The sequence below is a fragment of the Rhinopithecus bieti genome, unplaced genomic scaffold (genome assembly GCF_001698545.2).
Source record: "Rhinopithecus bieti isolate Rb0 unplaced genomic scaffold, ASM169854v2 scaffold_64508, whole genome shotgun sequence".
Taxonomy (NCBI): domain Eukaryota; kingdom Metazoa; phylum Chordata; class Mammalia; order Primates; family Cercopithecidae; genus Rhinopithecus; species Rhinopithecus bieti.
Genome location: NW_016824513.1, coordinates 89,034 through 96,133, shown reverse-complemented (window position 1 = coordinate 96,133; position 7,100 = coordinate 89,034). Strand labels below are relative to the sequence as shown.

At 42.5% G+C, this 7,100-nt stretch overlaps 1 pseudogene; it reads right to left on the bottom strand.

The window, feature by feature from the left end:
• Window positions 1-1,710: 1,710 nt before the first annotated feature.
• LOC108522285 (exocyst complex component 7-like) lies at window positions 1,711-3,763 on the bottom strand (annotated as a pseudogene).
• Window positions 3,764-7,100: the final 3,337 nt, after the last annotated feature.

Sequence of the window (7,100 nt, the reverse complement as noted above, 5' to 3'; positions counted from 1 at the left end):
ACCTTCCTGGGGGTGAGGGGTAAGCAATGAGACCTAAGTGCAGGTCTAAACAGAAAAGAACTGGCAGGTTGCCTGCCTAGGGCTGGGTAAAGGTGCAGGAGTTGCTAGGTGGTCATGGCTCCTTGCACCAACCCTGCTGGCTCTCCTGTCCCTGGGCTCCACCATATCCTTTCTTGCTAGAGGCAGGTCTGCATCAGGGAGCAAGATTGGCCTCCCTAAAGGCCCAGGTGACCTCAACTCTCCAAGATAAGATGTTGCCTTGCAGAGCCTCCCTAAGATGGTGTTTTTTCCACTGAAGATGACCCGCAATGGGCCAGACCCATATGTTAATTAATTGAGACTTTCCAGAAGGGAGAGATACAGGCTGATGACCCCTGGGTTTCAGCCTTCTGCTCATGTTGGGTCGGCTCAGGGGAGGGCCTGAAAAACAACTCCTTTCTCTGCATCTTTGCTTCATAGAAGCACCCAGAAGAAAAAAGGGGTCAAAGAGAAGCTGGACTGAGACTGTTGACTGTTACTTCTTTCTCATGTATGTGGCCTGGGTGCTGTGCAGCCAATTCAACTTCACGGGAATCTGGATGTGGACAGCGTGGAAGTCCAACTCAGACTCTAGAGAGGCTGCACCCCAAGGCAAGCAGCCCAGGCTGTGACAGCGTCGGGCCTGGGCTGTAGACTTTAGGATGCAGTTTTGGTTTCCCATGACTGGGGGTAGAGCCAAGACAGGGTCTCTGGAGAGCTGGGGAGGAAAGTTAGATCTCTTCTCTATCCCCGGAAGACCCTGAACCACCCCGAGCTCTCTCTCTGTTAGCATATAAGCAAAGAGCTTGAAATAAACCCATTCCCAAGTGCAAATACACCTCAAGGGTCTGTCTTCATTGAACTCAGCTATCTTTTCTGATCTTAAGTAGGTGGGACCTTGCTTTTCACCCCACTTTGCTCCTGAATTTCTCTCCACTGTCCACCAGTCTCCCAGTCCATAGGCATGCAGCCTTCTGCAATCGCTGCTGTTTGGTCCTGAGCCAGGAGGCACTAATGCTGGGAAGTGGGAGACGGAGGCCTGGGAAGCAGGCCACAGAGGGTGGGTCAGGGCTCCTTTTCTGAATGCCTCCTGCAGTGTACTGGAACCCAGAGGGAATGGCGAGCAGGCAGGCAGTCCTGCCCCCAGTCACCTAGGGGACTCCTGGGAAATGGAACAGCCCCAGATCTCAGGTCTGTGGGCAATGGGGAATGTGTTTTCTGCACAAAATCCAAGAGAACCTGATTGCTTTTCCCCAGCTCTTCTGACTACTCCTCTGAGACCTACCCACATTTTGGGCTGAAAAGGAAGTTCTAGTACCCACTTTTGACTGAGGACAGAGGTAGGGCTGTTCTGCCCTCCTGCTTTTGGCACACATGCGGCAGCTGTGGGCACAGGCCTCTGTCTTCTTTCTCTCCTCTCCTATTTCAAAAGCTATCAGCATCACAAAACCCAAGACGAGAAGGAATCCAGCTTTCTGGGAGAATGCTGGTTTTGTTGGAAACGTGGGCTACAGGGAAAAAGCAGAAACCAGGACTAGAGGGCTCAGGGAAGAGGCTCCTGGATGGGGCAGTGAAGACAAGCCTCTTTCCCAAAGGACTTCAAACTCACCCAGCCCAGAGGCAAGTTAACACGGGTTTATCTGTCCAATGACCTGGCTAGTCTGGCAGAACCAGGCAAGGCTAGCAGAAGACTCAGGCAGAGGTGTTGAAAAGGTAATTGGTCAGGTCATCCACCTGCTCCATGTGTACAGGTACTTTTCCAGGTTCTTGGTGAAGGGCATGCTGCTGAACTTGTGCAGAGAGGCCCTACAGGTTTCCTTGACAATGTTTTTTGGGGTCTAGCAAATCCTGTCCTTCTCTGTGTTTGAAATAGCCCAGGCCTTTTGGATCTTGCACAGTTCTTCAAGGCCATCATTGAAGCCCTTGAAACACTCTTTGATCATCTGCTGCTCCTTATTCTAGAGTTTGACTCCTGGTTGGAACATAAGTATATTGTTCTCTGTGAAATATTCAGTCACCTTTAGCCAACTGCACTGGTAAGTCGATCTACTGCTCAGTGTGCTCCCAGTGGGGGTACTCAGCAGTCTTCTGAGTCACGGCCACCAGCTGGATCAGCTCAGACTTCAGGGACTCAAGGATGTAGTTGTAGTTGTTATGCAGGAAGATGGTGCTCAGAGCTGGGTCCTCATACACCTTGGACTTGCTCAGCAAGTTCAACTGCAGGCTGCCCAGAATTTCGCAGATATAGGTGCTTATCAGTCCCTTGCTGAACTTGGAACCATGACTGTGGCTGAAGAACTGGCCTCTTGGGAAGTCAGCATATCACCCACCATCTCCTGGAAGTCCAGAAGCTGCTGCAGGAAGAGGATGACGTTGCTTGTGAGCATGGTGCCATCCTTGGGCATGTTGCATTCATTGTCAAGGTCATTTTTGATGTTGTCCACAACGTCCTCCAGTGCTTTGGCTCAAATGGCCTCTAGGGAGATAATGAGGCCAGGTGATTTGTTCTTGCTGTTGGTGGCCATGCCCTAGAGCACCTAGAGCAAACTCAGGTTTGCTGTGCTTAGGTGATGCGGGATGGAGGAGACAGTAAGCACCATGGAGAAATTGTGTCAAATGATGGCCTCCAAGTGGGAGACAATATTCTCCCCTTCAAGTATCAGCCCATCCAGCACATCCTATATCAGAGTCACAGGCCTTCTTCCTATGGTGCTTAGTGATTATGTCAGCCAGCAACTGATACTCGCTCTAGGCCAGCTCGACAAAGGTACTGATACAGTGGATGTAGGTATCAGTCTCCATGTCCACCATCTTTCCTGACCAGCAGCCTATGCTTGTCATTCAAGGCCTTGGACAGGTACTTAACTTTGAAATTATGCTCGTGACCTTCCAAAGGAAGGAGGTTGGAGCATCCCTTTTCCCCAACTAGGCCATGCTAGGAATACTGTTTTCAGAAGGTGTTGAGCCTTATGAATTGTCCCTGGCCACTTGACTGGCTTCTTTGGCGGGTGTGTTTTTCCTCTTGTTGGGGATAGAAGGGAAGTAGGGAATTCCAGAAAAAGAACTCTTCTTCCAGAAATACTTCTCCAGGCCTTGATGAAGTGATCCATCTGGATGGAGCAAATCTGGTATAGACATTCATAAAATCTTGGTTGCAGCTGTCTTCCACCAGCCAGCAGGAGATGCAGATTACATCCTGGAGCATACTCTTGGGCAGGTGCTCCAGGGACATAACCTCCTGTCCCTCCAGATCATCATCACCACTGATTAGATCCAGGATGAGCACAGGGGAGACAATCTTATTGTGCCTGGTCATCAGGCTGCAGAGCTCGGACTCTAGCAACTCCTTCCCCTGCTCAAGCAGCAGCTTCACTTTGTTGAGTTCTGGGCTGTCTGGGCTATTGTCCTAGAAATACTCCACAGCCTTCTGAATCTTAGCCATGCTTCCCAGACACTCTTCTGGCCTACCTGCGGGGCCCTCTCTGAAGATCTGCTAAGTGTCACTGGCAACATGGTAGGAGCTGATGATGTGGTCCAGGATGGATAGCGTCTTCTCGAAATTGTCTTGCAGCCACTGCAGATTATCTGTCTGCTTGTGCACTGGAATGATGGAATTCTCCAGCTTTATATGGTGACTGTCATATGCTGACAGGATAGACATCATGTTCTTGGTGAGCTGGTCACTCTTCTCCAGGCTGTCTTGAATACAGGACAGCAACTCCTCCTCCTGTTTCAGCTTCTCTTCAATCTTTAGCAGTCAGGTGAATGTCTCCAGTGGAAGGATCATAGCTGCAAACTCTATGGCTCTCACTTCCCAGTTTCTTTCCTCAGTGCTCCCCACCCTGCAACTGACTGTAAATAAAGGCACTAAGAACATTTATTAGTGGAAGGAACAGTTTCTTCGATAAACGGTGCTGGGAAAACTGGATAGCCATATGCAGAAAAATGAAAGTAGAACCCTATCTCTTACCATATAAAACTATCAACTCAAAATGGATTAAAGATTTACATATAAGACTCAAAACTATAAAACTAGTAGGAGAAAATATAGGGTAAACACTTAAGGATATTGGTCTGGGCAAAGACTTTACGGAGAAGACCTTAAAAGCACACGGAACAAAAGCAAAAATAGGTAAGTGGGATTATTTCAAACTAAAAAGCTTCTGTGCAGCAAAGAAAGCAGTCAACAGAGTGAAGAGACAACCTGCAGAATGGGAGAAGATATTTGCAAATTATCCATCTGACAAGGGATTAAATCCAGAATATATAAGGGACTCAAGAAAGTCAACAGCAAAATAATAATCATAATTCATTAAAAAAATGGGCAAATGAGCTGCATAGACATCTCTTGTAAGAAGAGATACAAATGGCCAACAGGAACATTAAAAATGCTCAAATCATTAATCATCAGGGAAATGCAAATCAAAGCCACAAAGAGATACTATCTTACCACAGTTAGAATGGCTTTTATTAAAAAGATAAAAAGTAACAAATGCTGGGGAGGATGTGGAGGAAGGGCAACTCTTATACACTATTGGTGGGAATGTAAACTAGTACAACCATTATGGAAAACAGTATGGAGGTTCCTTAAAAAACTAAAAGTAGAGTTAACATATGATCCAGCAATCCCACCACTGGGTATATATGGAGTATGTTAAATATGGAGTATGTTATATATGGAGTATGTTAAAGAGATGTCTACTCTTTCATGTTTACTGCCCCATTATTAACAATAGCTAAGATATGGACTCAACCTAAGTGTCCATCATCAGATGAATGAATAAAATTGTGGTACATGTAGACAATTGAATACTATTTAGCCATAAAAAGAACGAAGTTCTGTCATTTGTGGCAACATGGATGAGCTTGGAGGACATTATATTAAGTGAAATACACCACACACAGAAAGATAATATATTGCATACTCTCACTTATATGTGGAAGCTAACAAAGTTATCTTGTAGAAGTAGAGAGCAGTTACTAGAGATCAGGAATGGTAGAGGAAGGAGAGGATTGGTTAATGGTAAAGGAAGGAGGGGATTACAAAAGTAATGCTAGTTAGAAGGATAAGGTCTAGTGTTCTATAGCGTGATAGAGTGGCTATAATTAACAACAATCTGTTGCATATGTTCGGTTGGTTAAAGGAACAGATTTTGAATGTCTCCAATACAAGTAATGATAAATGTTTGAGGTGATAGATATTCTAATTACACTGATTTAAGCATTACATATTGTATACACGTATTGGAATATCACACTGTTCCCTATGAGATGTACAATTATTATGTGTCAATTAAAATAATAATAAAAGCAAAATATATATACCGTTTAAAATAGCAGCAAAAGTTGTTAGATATGAGTCTATTAAAATATGTATAAGATCCGTATGTTGAAACTACAAAACTGTAATGAAAGAAATCAATGAAGACCTACATAAATGGAGTGCTATGTCATACTCAAAGATTGTTAAGATGCCAATTTCCCCAATTTGGCCTACAGATTTAAAATAAAATTCCACCAGTTTTTTGTGGGTATCAAAAGTGTGATTTTAATATAGCCTCCCCAACCACAGAAAAGCAAAGAACTAAGATTAGCCAAACAATTCTGAAAAAAATAACAAAGTTGGAGGACTCCTGTTACTGAATTCCAAGACTTACTGTAACACCTCAGTAATCAAGACAATGTGGAAATAGGAAAAGGATAGACACATACATCAGTGAAAAGTGTTGAGAGCCCAGAAATAGTTGATCCACATAAATATAGTCAACCTATTTTTAACAAAGGTGCAAAGACAATTCAATAGAGAAATGATAGTCTTTTCAACAAATAATACTGGAACAATTAGGGATTCATGCACAGCAAAATGAATCTTAATGTATACCTCACACATTATACAAAAATTAACTCAAAATTTATCAGACCTAAAGGTTAAATGTAAAACTATAAAACTTCTGAAAAAAAATTAAAACATGGGAGAAAATTTGTGTAATCTTGGGTTAAGCAAAGAGCTTTTAGCTACAACACCAAAAGCGTAATTGGCAAGAAAAAATAGGTAAATTGCACTTAATCAAAATTTAAAACTCTTACTCCATGAAAGACACTACTAAGGGAATGAAAAGACAAGCCACACACTGGGAGAAAATAGTTTCAAGTAATATTTCTGACAAGAACTTTATCTAGAAAGTATAAAGAACTCTAAAACTCAATGATAAGAAAACAAACAACCCAATTAAAAATGGGCAAAAGATTTGAAAAGACACTACACTTAAAAAGATATACAGATGGCAAATAAGCATATGAAAAGATGCTGAATATCATTTGTCACTAGGGAAATGCAAATTAAAACAATTATGAGATACCACTACACATCTATTAGAATGGCTAAAATTTAAAAAAAGCAACATCAAATGCTGGTGAAGAATGCAGAGCTCTCATTCATTGCTAGTGGGAATGCAAAATGGTATACCACTTAGGAAGACAGTTTGGAAGAAATTTCTTATAGAGTTAGACATAGGATTACCATATGACCCAGCAATCATTATCTTAGGCATTACCTAACTCTTTTAAAATCTTATGTTCACACAAAACCTGCATGCAAATGTTTATAGCAGTTTTATTCATAATTACTCAAAACTGGAATTAACTAAGATTTCCTTCAGTAGGTGAATGGATGAACAAACTGTGGTATATCCATACAATAAAATACTATTCAGCAATGAGTAGTATTATTAGCCATCATTTCACTAATCTACATGGATGAGTCACAAATGCATTTTACAAGTGAAAGAAGCCAGAGCAAGAAGGCTACATGGACAATACAATTCAAACCATATGGTATTCTGGAAAACATCAAAGTTATAGGGATGGAAAACATGTCAGTGGTGCCAAGGATTTAGGGGGAAAGAGGTATTTGACTAGGGGAAGCATTGGGCATCTTTAAAGTGTGGTGGAACTAATCTGCAGTACTGTGGTGGCAGATACATGATTCTATGTATTTGTCAAAACACAGAAAACTTTGCAGCACAAAGAATGAACCTTAATGTATGCAAATAAAAAATTGACCAAGAGGTCAACAGATCTTA